The 14,338-nt window shown below is 37.4% G+C and overlaps 1 protein-coding gene across 1 annotated transcript in view; it reads left to right on the plus strand.

Moving 5' to 3' along the window:
- Nucleotides 1–14,338, plus strand: part of RIMS1 (regulating synaptic membrane exocytosis 1) — a 316,580-nt gene that overhangs the window by 156,783 nt on the left and 145,459 nt on the right. The gene's annotated exons all lie outside the window — the stretch shown is intronic.

Consider the following 14,338-nt stretch of genomic DNA (forward strand, 5'->3'; position numbering starts at 1 on the left):
CTGCTTTTTCTTTTTTTTTTTTTTTTTTTCCTTCCCATAGATTAAGGAATTCAGACATATTGCAAAATTACTGGATGGTGAAAGCTAGGTAGCAAAGATCTAAGCTGCCTCATCTATGAAATTTATGGAATGTTTCTGGGCAGTTGCCAAGTTCCTTCACTTCCACTTGAATTGATTCAGATCAGAGTTTGAACTAAAAGCTGTGGAGTAACAATAGCATGACATTGATTTAGCCCGAGCTAAATAAAAGGCCAAACTTATTAGCACCAGCATGTCTCCCCCTTGATGTGACTACATCATTTCTTCTTTGGTGTCTTTCTTGCCAGCTGGTCAAGAATATAAACAGAATATGCTCATGCCTGAATTGAAGGGAGTATTGATGAGCTGTAGCAAGCTTGTGTTTGAGGGCAGACTTTCAATTAGGAGCTGTATGTCTTTTTCACCACAGTCACTTCTTAGCCTGTGATTTTCTCAGCAATTATGAGAAATGACAGGCCAAGCTATGCCAATCTGTTGAAAAGTAAAATGTAGAAACGGCACAAAAACACTTCTGGATGTGTATGTATATATTTGTATATAAGAAATTTCTGTTTTAAATGGTAAATGGTCAACAATTATCTTTACAAAAAGTTGTAAGCATTTGCCCAAATACAAAACTCAGTATTCTTCATTGGGCAATACTTTACTAAAAAAAAGACGGTGCACTTCTGTTGCAGAAGTGCATGGAGTGAACAAAAGTGTTTTAATTAGCACAGTGTCAGTCAAAATCTGCACCTAAGCCTATCAGAGGCAGGTGTATTTTCTCCATTTTGTTAAATTACGGATGTACAGCCAAAGTGCATCCCAAGTTACACATAAGTTTTCTGTGATCCCAGGAGAGCATTTTGTGGCCTGGGATATGACTAACCGAGCAAAGCACAGCCTTGATTCCTCCCCAGAAATCTTTGTTGTGATACTTTACATATCTAACATCGTGCCACCTGTTGAACTTGATACCTGTGACTGTCATTTCTTGAATCAAGTGGTTCAGTCGGTTTTCCACCCACCTTGTAGTTCACCAACCAACCCATGTCTCTCTGATGCAGTAAGACCGTTCTGATGCAGACCGTTCTGATGCAGACCGTTCTCTGGCTTTCAGCTTTTATCAAAAAGTATTGTAGACCTTTCAGGTTAGAGGAAAACTGCTTTTCCACCTAGGAATTAAGTTGAATAGTACATGTAATGCTTGGAATTTGACCTCTTGAAACTTGACAACTCATAGGGTTGGATAGCTGTGGGGGATTGTTCAATCTCTTATTATTTTGTAAATATCTTATTCTGCTGTATTTCTAAAACTTTATCATACATGGATTAAGAACTAGACAATTATTAGCAGGAAGATTATGAAGAAACTAAAATATGATGTGCGTCAGAGGATTGTGGCAGTAAAATAACTTAAAAAGGTAAAAACCTTCTGAGATTATGTAGGCAATGTTATTCAAAGGAAAGGTCAAAAGCATGCTATAACTGAAATACATGCTTTTACTTGGACAATGGCACGATGACCAAATTTCCAGTTAGTTTCCAGTAGCCTTGCTACTGTTGATGGGTGTAAAAGTAAATGAACCAACTATCAGGGTTTGTCTCAAAGTGTCAGATGTGCCTTAGGGGCAGCCAGAAAGGCTGTTTGATGGGGGCTGTTTTGTTCCTTTTGCAATAAATGTTCTCCAGCTTTAGGGGAAAGCTGGGCGTGTGTTCCCTGGCCGGTAGATGCCCAGATGATCATCTTCTCTTGGAGCACATCTTTAAGCACATCCTTCTGTGCTGGTCATTGTCTTCCTTCAAAGAATCATCTCCTAACAAGGACATGTCAGTGAAAAAGCAGCTGCAGACAGCTGTGCTGTCTCTGCTAATTCTGTGCCACTTTTGCTGTTGACTGCTTGCCAGGGGTGAGTGTGTGTGAAAGGCAGTGTTCAGTATCTGGGCTTTGATCGTTTGATGCAGAACTAGAGGGAAACAACTTGATTAAAAATGCATTTTCATTCTTACTAATAGGTCTATATATTATTAAGGATGAAACAATTGTAAACTCATTAGCTTAATTATTTACATTTAACCCCTATAAGCTTCTCTTTGGAGAGAATTTTATAAAATTTGGTTTGTTGCGTTTTGTTTTCCCCACCGTGGTTTCTAAACAGTTAGCTTTTTTGGTTTTCTGTTTTAGGTCTACAGTATCCAAGTATGCTACAGAGAAGCATGTATCTTCACCATGGAAAACTGTCTCTGCCAGGAAAATAATTTTATTGGTTTAGGATTTAGATATGGTTAGATCAAATTCTTTAGCAAATTTTATTAGCTGTAATTCTCTAATCATCTGTCTTTCCCCAATATGCTGATATATATGTTCAGGCATTCTCTTTTATTTTGACTATATAATTTAGAATACAAAATGCTGTTTTCTGTTCTTTATTTATAATATATTTTTTATTATATAAAACTTTTTTTTTTCATGCACACATTATGTAAGAAAAGTATTTAAACATCCCATTAATTTGTGGAAAAAAAATAATAAAAATTTTTTTCATGGGCTATTATATTTTCAGTGTGCTAGGAGTAAATCTGCAGCACGGGAAGTTTTACATAACTTAAACCAGCCACGTTTGCTTTATATGATTGCTTCATTAAAACTTGTTCAGCGTACCACTGCTGCATATAAATAAAAACTGCAGCAGTGCTATTGATTACTGAGCTTGTGTGAAACGTTGGCTTTAAAACACAAAGAAACTTCTTTCCTATTCTATCCAGAGAGGAAGGAGCTTTTTTTTTTTTTTTTTTTTTTTTTTTCCTGAGGAATTGTTAATTCTGGACTCCTGAAATCATTAGCTGTTTCTGGAGACTGAAATTCCCCGTCGCTGCAGCGAGCGTGTCTGAACTAACGCAGTAATCGATGCTTGCACTCCACTGCAGAGATCTGTTTGGATGACAAGAGCTCTGGTAGCCCTGTTTGGTGTCACCAGTGTTGAATGTTTGATGCTGCAGAATAATTTGGCTTAGGATCAGGACGCAAGGACCTTAGGGACTTTTTTTTTTTTTTCTTTTTCCCCCCAATCATCTCCTTCACACTGGAGTGGATTTTTGATTGCATTTCAGGTTTGCTACAGTTGCAGCCTGGAATTCAGCAACCTACTAAATGCCAGTTGTGCTTTTTTAACCATTTTCTTGCTGATGCTGCTATGTTTGCGGGGTTTCTTCAGTTTCTGCTCCATACGTTGCATTCAGGGACAGGTAAATAAGTGGCTATACGGTGCTGAGGTTTTAGATATGTTTTTTTTTTTTTTTTTAATGTACAGTTTGGTGATGAGTCTTCTGAATTTAAACTATTAATTGTAGCAAAAGTACAGCTTAAGTGGGGTATAAGGAACCATTTTGCTCATAAGTCTGCATTTGAGTTATGTTTATACTTTGAAAGCTCATGTGTCAAACGTAATTTGACATTAGTGATGTTATGTGGCATGAGTTTTTAAACAAAAATGTGTATTTTGAAAGCACAAATCAAAATGTGTTTCTGAAAAGTAATAGTATTTTGATTGCCTTATGAATATTTTCTATGTCGGAGAAGTCACTGTTAAAGAATTTAGAAATTTACTTCAGGAAAGAAATATTCAGGTGTCTTATTTCTGTTTGGCAGAAGGTAATTGATGTGTCCTCGATCCCCTGGATCGTGCTGTTAGCAGTGTTAGCAAGCTCAGTCTGGATTATGAGTCTGTTACTTTTATTAGTGCATATTATTTGGGGAAAAATATTATTGAATTCTGTACATTGTCTTGTTCTGTTTGTTTAGCATTTACAATTATGGTTATAGTAATAATATATGGGTTATCATAAATGTATGGTTATTTTGTATATCGTCTCTGCATCACCATACTGATGCATTGCACTTTCTGAATCAATGAAGGATATCAGGCCTCTGCTCTGGAAAAATTAAATAATCTGTATTTGGAATAAGGTTCTCAGCTAAATCACTAAGGATCACAGGGGAAAGTGAGAGGAAGGATTAATGGTTGCCAGTTCCTTGGGGATTATGGAGTGTGTTGAGAATAACAGAGGTCTTTAAAATCTTATGTGTAGATGGTTAATAACAGTGCCTGTAAAAGTCATTTTTGTAAAGTAGGTTTTTCACTAGAAGAGAAAATCCTAAAGATTGTATGATGGAATAAGCCATGGAAGAAGTTTTTTATCTTCTCAAATATTAGAGTTGTATTATTTAACACATATTAAGAAATCAGTCTGTGAAATTCACTTCTTGTGGCAGTTTAGAGGAGCATAAGAGTACGGAGGGCAGAATCTGGAGAGATGCATTAAAGAAAATGGGGTCGAGGAGCAACCAAAACAGAGACGGGACTGAAACAGCAGCAGGGATATCAGCAGAACAAGATGCTGCTGAGCTTGGGAAGAGACCAAGGTCAGCCCCAGCTGTGCATGGAGTTTGAAGGATAAGGCTGGAGAAAATCTTTGGGTAAGATCAAAGCCTTGCACTGATTCTCACACTGTGTAACCTTTAGTTACATAAAGAAGGTAAAACCCTGTTTCTTCTTTGGGGTACTCACAAACCCCAAAGTAGACAGCCACAAGCTGCCTCCCAAAGATCTCCTGCACACCTTGGCATAAGAAGTGCATGGGGTGGGTGCAGCAGGGCTGGCAGTGAGGAGCCCGAGCTGTGACACCCTGTCTGCTGGAGGTGTGGGGCTGTGCTGCAGGCAGGGCGGACAGCAGCACATCTCCAGCCACTGGAACAGCCTGCAACCAGGGAGCTACAAGGTATTTTAAAATCAGGCTAAGCCCTTGTTCCCTGGACCAATTTTGGACCCGGTTGGCTTTTGTTTGTGTAACAGACTGCGGAGTTATAAAGGACCATTAAACCAGACCTTTTATGTCTCACTGGCTATTAAATTTAACTCATTCATCTCTCCCTCATAGCTACACTTCATTTAAGCCAAATATTCAGCTCTGAAAATGTAACTGTTTGATGCAAGGAGAGAACTGGAGAGACTGAGCTGTCATCAAGGTCACTGTAATGAGCTAGGTGAAAGGTACCCAGAAGACAGACTATGGTGCAGAGCAAAACAAAAGGAACCAAACAAGCAGCAACAAAACCTTAGGGTCTCCTCCAGCTTGACCTGCAGATGTATTTGGTATTTGGAGGTTAGTGGTAGGCAAGGCCCCTGAGCTTGGCCTCTGGCCAAGGCAGCCAGCTCTCCAAGTGCAAGGCTAGCAGCTTACACACAGCGGCCAGACCTGCAGGCTGTCATCTCCTATTGGCACCTCATCTTCTTCTGCATAGCTGGTCCTTAACTGGCTGAGTTCCTTTCCCTGTTTCTGCGCTGTGGAGACAATATTTCTGGCTCTGCTCTGAACTGTATCTTCTTTTTTTCTAACTCTTTTCTCCAGTTTGTCAGGATAGCTTTGAAGTCCAGTCCTGATCTCCTGTGAGTCACAGGTCTTCCCTCCCTGGAGTTGTCACCTACAAGCCTAATATGTTCCTGGTTTGTTTTCAGGAAAGTTAATGTGAGTGCTTACTATTAATGTACCCCAGACAAACGTGGTAGACACCGCTTAATGTGTACTTTTTTTTTTTTTTTAATTAATAATTTTAACCTTTTAGAATATGCTTTTCTAAATAGCTTTTCACCTTAAACTAGTTTTATTTAGACAGTTTTTCTGGTGTGACATTAAAATGACATGTTCACAAAAAAAAACACCTGTTCAATTAAGATATTTGAAAACTGCTGTTTCTTCCCTATCATGCAGTGGTAGGAAATGCGGTTGGGTTAGTTTGTTATTGACAGTTCAATTTTAGGTGTCTTGTCTTCTCTTCTTATTATCTTTTTGTATTTTTGTTTGTTTGGTTAGTTGGCTGATTTTTTTTTTGAGTATTTTTCCAGGAATTGTCTGGTCTATAATTTCTAGCCCTCCTTTCTCTCCTCTCTCCTTCAGAAATATGTGTTGTCTTTGCCCTTTCCCAGTTTTATTGAACTTTATCCATACCAAACTAATTCTTAGGAATTATGGAAATTTCTTAGGAATTTTCTTAGGAAACATTCCTGGCTTCAGACAGACGTTAAGTACTCCAAGATGAAGTGAATCAGCCTAATATATAATTTATCTAGGTAGTCTGACCTTTTCCTGCTTTGGCATAAAATCTAATTTTTATGCTGCAGACATTGTTAACTTGTTATGATTTTAGTGATTTTAGTTGTGTTTCTTTTTAGGAGAACTGTTATCTAAAAAGTCTTAACCTTCTTCGTGTCTTTTGCTGGTAAAGCTAAATGGTAGTAGATTCTTTCCATATAATTCCAGAACAGCAAGTACCAGGTACTAGATGCTAAGTACTAGGGACTAAGTACTTCCAGAATGATTTCGATTGTCCTTGCATACTTTCCTGTTTGTATTTAATTTATTATGTTTCTGATTTCGTATTGTATGCTTCCTGGTACTCCATCACTATCTTAGTAAGTAATAGGTACCTTTCCACTGACTGTACACCTTTTAGAAAATGAAACATTAATGACTTAGCTAGTCAGTTTTGTATTTCTCTTTCCTCTCTTTTGGGCTGGTTGTCCTTCTGATGCTAATATTGTTTCTTTGATTGATTCTGTGATTCCTGAACTCCTTTTGTCGTCATGTCTACTTCCTTATTTTCTCTTTTTTTTCTCCCCCCCCCCCCCCCCCTTTTTTTTCTTCTCAGCCTGCTTACATTTTTAAGGATCATGTATTTTATTCACTTTAACATTCTTAACTATTTCCTCTCTATTGGTGAGATGCAAAGCTGCAAGTTGCCTGGTGTCAGTGATCTCTGACTTTGCATTCCAAGCATTCTTCCTGCAGTGTTCTCTGAACAGGAGAAAGGGAAGCCTTTAAGCCCTCTCATTACCTTCAAGTATAGTTCAATGAAGAATTATGATGAATGCTTACCAAAAAAAAAAAAAAACACCTCACTAGTCTCATCTTCCTAATTTGGTGCTCTAGAGTAGGTCCCCATCATGGCACTGCTGAAATATTTGTCTTTAATCACGGTCCAAAGAATTTAATCTGCTTTATTTCCTTCTACAGTCCAGAAGCTCAGGACAACTAAGACTTTTTTTTTCTTTCTTTTTTCTTTCACTTTTTTTTTTTTTTTTTTTGCTTAACTCAGATTTTCTCTTTCATTGTCTCCCCGAGTTTCCATGATCCTGAAATCATAACTTTGGTTATGAAATGTAATTTCCTTGTTTTTTTCTCCAATGACCTGTGCAGGTCTGTAGGATTGTTCATGTTCCTGCACATGTGCATGTGTGTGTGTATGCTGGATGACAAACTCATAGACTTACTGTCTTTCTCCTGATCCCTTTCCTGTGCATAATGGGAAGTTTTTTTTTCTGAGATGCTGTTGTTTCTGTCAGCATGTATTATCTTTTGTATCTGAGCAAAAATACCTTTCTTCCTTCCCCACAGTAGGAGAAAATGTTCATATAAGGCTCTTTGAAGAAAAGCCGTTTTTGGTTACCTTCTTTGCAGTAGGTGCTACTAGGGCACTGATATCTCATCATATTTGTGGGACTTGTAAGGCACAGGCTGCTGCTTCACAGTGTTACATTTTTCTCATAGGCTTATCCTTGTTAAAATTCATGACTACTGGCAATGTAAGTGAAACATCCTGGAGCTTGAAGAGACTTTATTTGCAGCTTGGATTTTGAATTATAATTTCTTCATAAATCAGGCTTTAACAAATATTGAGATAGAAAATATTCATTTGAATCTTTTTTAAGATCTTTTTTAAGATCGCCAGGGGAAAAATACCAAAGGAGACCAAAACGAAAGTATTACCTTTAGAGATCATGCCAAAGCTGGAGTAGTATTAATTATACTAAACAGGAACTCAAATGATCCAGTTAAAACAAGTCAGTGTCAATATTGAATTGGAATTAAATAGTAATAATAAATGAATTCAAAGAAGCTCTACATTTCAAAAAGGAGATCTCCTTCCATCTATCCATCTACAGAATTAGCAACCACTAAAGAGTGTAATCAAAGTCAGTAAAATCAGGACTTGGAGCTAGACCTGAATATTTTTTTCTTGAATCTTTAGGTACTGCAGTATCAAAAATCAATTAAAATGTCTGCCTACTGATTTGAAATTCTTGGTAGTGCTAAACACTTTATCTGCTATCAATAAAATATTTTTAATAATGCTTTTACTTTTGATACTTCGAGTGGGTGTTTGGAGGAACTAAATCATGTTGTTAAACACAATGCTTCTCACAAGCACACTCCCTAGAGATTCAGGAAACTTAGGAAAGCTTCTTAGTTATGTCCTTCCCTACGGTGTCCAAATTAAAAGTTTTAGAAACATTCACTAATCCTCAATTTGCTACTTGACTGGATAAGTCGTGATTTTTGGCTGTAAGCTTCAGTTGTCAGGATTTGTAACCTTTGGTTTTGGTACCTTAGTAATGACTTCTAACAACGCTGGGGTAATTGAGGTAGGAGGTCTACCTTATGAACATACAATTGTGTTGGGTAGTCTTCTGCTAGTATACCTTTTGAGAAACCTGCTTGAGCCAACAATGAGCTCAAGGGTGTATGTGTAAAAAAAAAAATGTTGCAAAATGAATATCTGAATAAGAAATGTATTATATTTTAGTCAATGTTCAGAAAAGTCACTGTACACCCAGATAACAAGAATATATTGCAAGAATATTCAGTAATTAGCCACTGACAAATCACTCTTACACAAAAATAAAAATAATTGTAGACATGCATAGATCTCACCGTTCTTGTAAATAAACAACTTTGCATTAGTTACTGAGGGAGAAGTCATGTTGATTTTTCCTTCTCACTAGGTTCAGTTTAATACTGGCACCCTTAACAAACAAAATACTGTTTCATTAGTTCAGTGCTTCCTTGCCAGATTTTTTCCAGGTTTCAGGTTTGTAAATAGCAATCAGCACTGCAGTCTGCACTGTGTTCACAGTATAATTGCCACTTCTAAAAGAGATTTTTTTTTTTGTTTCAAAATAAAATGGTGTTCATTCTGTGTGAGGAAAAAATATAAAATATCCTTATCTTCTAGACACACAAGTAAGGCACGGACATTTATTTTCAGTGTTTGGAGGCTGCTGGTTATCCAGATTTAAAAGCATAGTGCTTGGTAAAGCTCCATGGATCCTTTTTCAATTGTTTTTAGTTACTCAAAAATTTAGTGAAGATACAGAAAAACAATTTCACATTTCACCATTAAGTTACAATGCCTAAATAATGTGTTGATGGGCTGGCTCTAGAGTGGAGAGCTGTAGGGGTTACAGGCATATGTGGCTGATCTGCACTCCCGTTATGACTATGATATGTCTGAATTGTCACTTCTACGGAGTACGAGTTTTTACTGGATCTTTGGAGTATGCCAGCATTGAGAGATGATGATGACATGTGCCAGAAGGGAACTCATATCCAATGCAAGTATATATTTTCTGTACAAACTAAAACCTAAACTTCACAGTCATGTGATGAATTCTTCCCACACGCTGCATGAGCCGGTCTGTCTTTGAACTGCATAAATGGTAAAACACAGAGCTCCTTCTGCAAGAATTTAAGTTCTTAACTGTAGGCACCCAGAGTCAGTTGATTTGAGGAGATAATGAGCATTTTTGTGAAGCTTTCTGCATAAATAGGCAGTAGGTATCTTCAGAGTTGTCTGCTTGATGCTTAGATGTGAGGGCTGTATGTCAAGGCCAAATATTTGTGTGTTCTCTCATTACAGGGTTGGTCAGCACCTTGGCTATAGAGACTTAAACATACGTTATTTATTCAGTCAATTACTCTTCTGTTGTGATAAAAAGACAAGCCTCGTGGGATTTTTTTCCCTTTTTTTTTTCTTTTTTTTTCTTGGGCTAGAAGTGTCCTCCTGGCTTACCAATATGATGCATCACATCTGTGACAGCAGCCAGGTGTTTTTGATAGCAATCTCAGTGTGCTGAACGTGTATCAGGAGTGAGTAGAGTGGTCTTCTAACTCATGAAAATTCAGGCTGTGAAGCAGGAAGGCAGTCAAGTTGATGTTCCGAGCTTCTTTACATTTGTTATAACTTTCTGTGGTCTGATATGTGGCTTCTGTTGGTTTTACAGTGGGAAACGATTGATCATTTCCATGAAATAGTGATCCAGTTCCATGGGAACTGTGAAAGACAAACTAGAGGACTATTCCACATCTTTGAGCTATATTGTCTCTTTAATTCATGCTGTATTTGAGCCTGAAAGTTCACAAAGGTAAATACATAGATGGCCGCTGTGTGTGTTAGAGAGATCTAGACTGTCTATATTGGAAGCCAGTTTGTGCTTTAATTATAGATGCAGCCTCTGAAAATAATTGTCTGAGTTTCGCAGGTACGTGCTGGAACTGTTTTATTAATTATCAGCTGAACGTTAGGCTCAATTAAGTGCCTAATGTGGTCTGACTGAATCTTATCAATAGACTGTCTGATTCTTGTCGTAAGTAACTGCTGCAAACCTGGTGCCTCTGGATTTTAGCAAAGCACCAGAAGCGCATTCTTTGCTGAATATCCCTGCTCTCTGTAGGTAGTCTGGATTTGGGGAAGCATCTTAGGGTGTTTTATCTCTAGTATTCGAGGCTCTTTGGAGATCAGCGTGGCTGGTCACACGGGATAACAGGCTTTCTTATATTTTGTGCCTGTTTCAGCAAAGCAATGCTTCAGCTTTGCAACAGAGACAGGGCTGTCATTTCTAACACTTACCAGCTTTGTGAGGTTTCACTTGAAATCACAGCATTACAGTGTCAGCTCCTCATGTGAGTAGTACTGCTGCAGATGAAATGTTGTGGGGAAAATGTTTTTTGCTGTTTTGAATTTTGCTTTCCTGTATTTTGAAAGCATGCACGTTGCAGACATAAAATCAAAGGAATGTATTAAGAGTTTTACTCCTCATTTTGAAATTTGATTGAAGGTTGCAAAAGACTTCTCAAGAAAAAACTCAACCCATTTGTGTCATGTTAAGTAGATTTATTATTACACCCCTTTATGTCCAAGAGTACAGTAATTGAGCAGTTAATAGGAAAAGTATTTTACTGCTGGCAGGATACAACATTTTGAATTACTCCCTCAGGAAAAAGGGTTTTATAAATATATACTTCTTTCACTCCATTAGTCCAAAGTAAATCATAAATTATAATTGCAAATGCATTTTTTATCATATGCTTCGTTTCAAAATACATCTTTTTATGTTTTATATGAATGTATTGGTAATGTACAGAAATAATGTACTGTGCATATTGTATGTTATTTTTATTTTTTTCATGTCTGTAAATTTAAAGCATTGTTTAAAAAAGTGTTCAAAAGCAGTTCAAGTTGCTCTAAAATGATAATTTTCTCAGTAGATTTTTTTTTCTCTATAAGTCTTACATCTGTTTCATTTTACTAGTTCTAGTGATTTTTCATAGTGGAGGGAGTACTCTGTGTATAGTTTTTTTAATATTATTATTATTTTTGTTTTGTTTTGAGAAAATCTGAAACTGTGCTCTCAGATGGTAAGGTTTTGTTTGTTACTTACCTGTTCCTGGATCTCTAATACTAGTTCGGTGAAATTATTTTGTGTAATTAAACAAATATCCAGTTTTTGGTTACTGAAGTCACTTCTGGGCTATTGCAGTGCAAGAATGGCATAAGTAAACAGTAAGAAAAGAAGCAACAATGACAAGGGATGAGAAATGATTTTTAAAACTATAGCTGTAGTAAGGTATTTAACTGCAGATATTAATACCCTACTATAACTGTTGCTGGAATAAAATATTTTTAAAGCACATTTGGCAATTTTGTTCCATTACATTTTAATTTGTATGTTCTATTCTATGTGAATGTAGATTAACTGACACTTTCAGTTGTAAAACCCTTTTTACAGTTGTAGATTCAGCCAAAAGTTCGCATGCCAATGGCCTATTTAATACTAAGTTGTAATGGGAATTTAAGGATTCAGTCATTTTTCAAGAGCATGGACATTTTTTTCCCTTTTCTCTCCCCCATTATTGCATCTTTTAAAATATTTGCCAAATTGAAGATTTTCAGTCAGGAACTTGGATTTGATAGCTGCTTTGATGCATTCCCAGTGCATGTGCTGTGCTCCAGCTCAGTACAGGTTATTTTGCAGGGCAATTCCCACTTTCAGCTTCTGAGAACAGAGAGCAAAACGTGCAAGCCCATGGCTGGACATGGTGGAAGCAATTGGCTTCTTGGAAATTATAAAAGTGTCAAGCAGATAGGAGGGGTGAAAGGGATATAAAGCCAAAGGTTTGTGTGTGGGGAGGAGGCAGCTTAGAATCAAGGGGCATAGGGGTGTGCATGTTAAAATACACAACCTGAAGAGTGGGCACCAAAGCCAGTAGCAGGAAGGGACAAATGATGAACGATGGCAACAAAATGGATGGGGAAGAAGAGCAGAAAAGGGCAGGTAGATGGCGAGGAGGGAAGATGAGCAGGTAGGAGCCAAGACAGAGGAAGTCTGGGGGGGATCTTGCTGTGGCAAGACCTTTGTCGAGAAGGATGCTGGGTGCATGAAAGAACCAAGAGAACGGGCAGGGGGAAAACTTGGACCCAAAAGCTGAAGCTGGTGAAGGAAGACAGGAAAAGGAAGCTGAAAGCAATGGGGACCAGAACAAATCCATCTTTGAGCACTAGGGGACACATCTCTGTGTGCTGGAGATGGCATTTATTCGTGCCTGAGCATTTCTCTGTTGCAGAGCAAATAGCTGTGAAGCACGGAGGCACATGTTCGGGCTGGGGCAGGCCAGTTCATGAAGAAAAGTTGTTTTTTAGTGTTGCTCTTGAGTACATTATTGAAAATTGGAGATGTCTGTGCCACTGGTCCCAGCTCACTGCCAACACTTAGGATGGCAGTCTGGTTCCATGATTTTGTTGTTCTTGCTGCAATTTTGAACTCTTTTTAAAGGTGCAAGGAATTGCGCTAAAAATAAAATTGAAAGATCTTTAATGTGAAGTTAAGCCCTCAAAATTCCAGAACTGCAGTAACTAATGTGACTGCAAAGTGCCTTGTGTGGTTATGCATATGATAATAATAAGCTCTTTAAAAATAGTTTGTGAGTATGATCATGTAGATGATCAGCTATCAAAGATGCTATGTTTTATAAATGGTGATAGAGCATATTTCATAATTAGCATCCAAGTACTTGTAGAAAAAAAAAAAAACAAACAGAAAAATAATAAAACCTCTGTGTAAATGTGCATTTTTTCTTGCTAGAAGCCTGCTTTGTTTGTGCATCTGTTGGATTCCTGTGTGCTAGTAAAGGCAGTGATCTAACAGTATTATTACAGAGATGCATTTCCTAAAATGTGATAGTGAAGATGTAGTTCCTAAAGTGTATGTAATAAATAAATATTTTCTGATGACATAGAGTGTAGAAAAAGACCATATCTGCAATAAGTCACTGATCTTAATGAAAGTAATATTTTTACGCAGTGGCTTTTGAAGAGTTTGTAGGAAAGTTGATAGAAAATCATATGAAGAATTGTTCCATAACAAAACCTAACTATGGGGCATAATAATTTAGACCTGGAAAAAACAAATAAACAACAACAAAAAGAATTCCTCAGTAGTGAATCCAAAAAGCAATGTTATTAAACTGTTTCATTAACATATTTCAAATGATCAAGGTTCTTCTCTCCCAGAGTGAAGCTGGAAAATGCCCAAAGTGCAGGTGTGGATATGAACCTCAGAGGTGACTGAATTTCATTCAGGCACTGAAACTGGCCTCTGAAGTGAAAGTTTAAATTTTGATTAGGTGGGGTTTTGTTTGTTTATTTTTTTAAAGATGCTGTAAGCTAAGTGGCAGAATTGTCCACTGTTTCTTTCCTCAGATAAAAAAAAAAAATCAAAAATATCTCTTGGATTATTTTAGACTGAGCTTTTATATACTACCATTATTGAACTGAAAAGTGGTGTCATTTTCAGTCTTAATGACACTACTGTATTTTGTCAATACAGTGCAGTAATGTCCAAAGGGATGAAATGATGCCAAGGTTCAGAGCTCACAGGTATATTCTGTTTAAAATTAGCACCAGGACAGAAATGCTTTGGATTTGTTCCTATTCAGTTAGATCTGTTTTAGCCAGAATCATTCTCCAGTGTCCTTCCTAATACCATCTGCACCCTTTCTCTTTGTAAAGAAAACTCTGAATTGCACTGCTGCATTGAATGTTCTTCCTCTTGCAATTCCTGCCTCTTCATCTTCTGTCTTGGAGTGCATTTACATCAGCCTTCTACCACAGACAACAGCCAGTAGAGTTGGTCATTTTTTGCTACCA

The sequence above is a fragment of the Cygnus atratus genome, chromosome 3, assembly GCF_013377495.2.
Source record: "Cygnus atratus isolate AKBS03 ecotype Queensland, Australia chromosome 3, CAtr_DNAZoo_HiC_assembly, whole genome shotgun sequence".
Classification (NCBI taxonomy): domain Eukaryota; kingdom Metazoa; phylum Chordata; class Aves; order Anseriformes; family Anatidae; genus Cygnus; species Cygnus atratus.